Below are 1,059 nucleotides of genomic sequence, written 5' to 3'. Positions count from 1 at the left end.
GCTTTAATTCCAAGCTAAAAATCTTAAAAGTTAGAGTTGTGTATTTAGGAGTCTGTTTATCACATTAGCTCTAATAAATCAGGATGCCCACTTGTTTAATGAAACATAATAGTACAGAGAGCTTTTTCATCAAATTCAGACTCATGACCCTAATGCATTTATGATGGGGGACATACTATTGATATCATTATGCACTTAAATGCATTGAATATGTTACAGCCACATCTCACCACTTTGAAGGCATGTTGATATACTGTATATTGAGATTATAGTCACATGTCAAACATGAATTTGAAAATATATTTTTTTTAATATATATATTTTTTCTTCTGCGTGTGTCTTACTGGCTGACACACTAGCTGACAGCTTGCCTGGCAGTTATATAACAATGGGTGAGGGATTATCAGGTATTTTGATGACTCACCTGGTTATGATTTTCATACACGCTTCCACCTGTACACACACATACAGTAGTGACAGTGTACAGTATATGCTGTCAGTGGAAATAAGTGATTTGATTATGCTTATTATGCAGTTCTCGGCTCTGCTGCATTAGCTAGGACACTTTACCTCTTTGTCTGTCAAACAATATTTCAATTGGTTAAAACAGGCAACACGAGAGATTTAACAGTACATGATCTTGCAATGTAGTATTTTAAATGTTATAAAGAAATATCCGTGGACAAGGACAGACTTTCAGTTGGATTATATCTGTGTCCATTTTTGTCTCTCTACAGGTGTAACATGGGGGAAGATTGTGTCTCTGTATGCTGTGGCCGGAGCTCTAGCTGTGGACTGTGTTCGGCACGGCCATCCAGCAATGGTGCACACCATTGTCGACTGCATGGGCGAGTTTGTTCGCAAGAGCCTTGTGTCGTGGTTAAAGAGGAGAGGAGGCTGGGTAAGCAAAAAATCCATTAGTACAATCAATTAACAAAAAAATGTGTTAAAAAATGCATGTTTTTATTATGCCTCTCGGCCCAAACATACGTAATCATTAGTGATGGGAAGTCTGGCTCTTTTCAAAGATTCGGCTCTTTTGGCTCGGCTCCCTTAGAA

At 38.1% G+C, this 1,059-nt stretch overlaps 1 long non-coding RNA gene across 1 annotated transcript; it reads left to right on the top strand.

The window, feature by feature from the left end:
• The first annotated feature begins 466 nt into the window (after positions 1-466).
• On the top strand, positions 467-901 carry LOC107579937 (uncharacterized). Its single transcript, XR_001608556.1, has 2 exons — positions 467-630; positions 738-901. It is a non-coding gene; the product is annotated as an uncharacterized lncRNA (long non-coding RNA).
• The last annotated feature ends 158 nt before the right edge of the window (positions 902-1,059 follow it).

This window comes from Sinocyclocheilus grahami, unplaced genomic scaffold, assembly GCF_001515645.1.
Source record: "Sinocyclocheilus grahami isolate Dianchi unplaced genomic scaffold, SAMN03320097.WGS_v1.1 scaffold22080.1, whole genome shotgun sequence".
NCBI classification, from domain to species: domain Eukaryota; kingdom Metazoa; phylum Chordata; class Actinopteri; order Cypriniformes; family Cyprinidae; genus Sinocyclocheilus; species Sinocyclocheilus grahami.
This window is presented reverse-complemented; position numbering and strand designations above follow the sequence as displayed.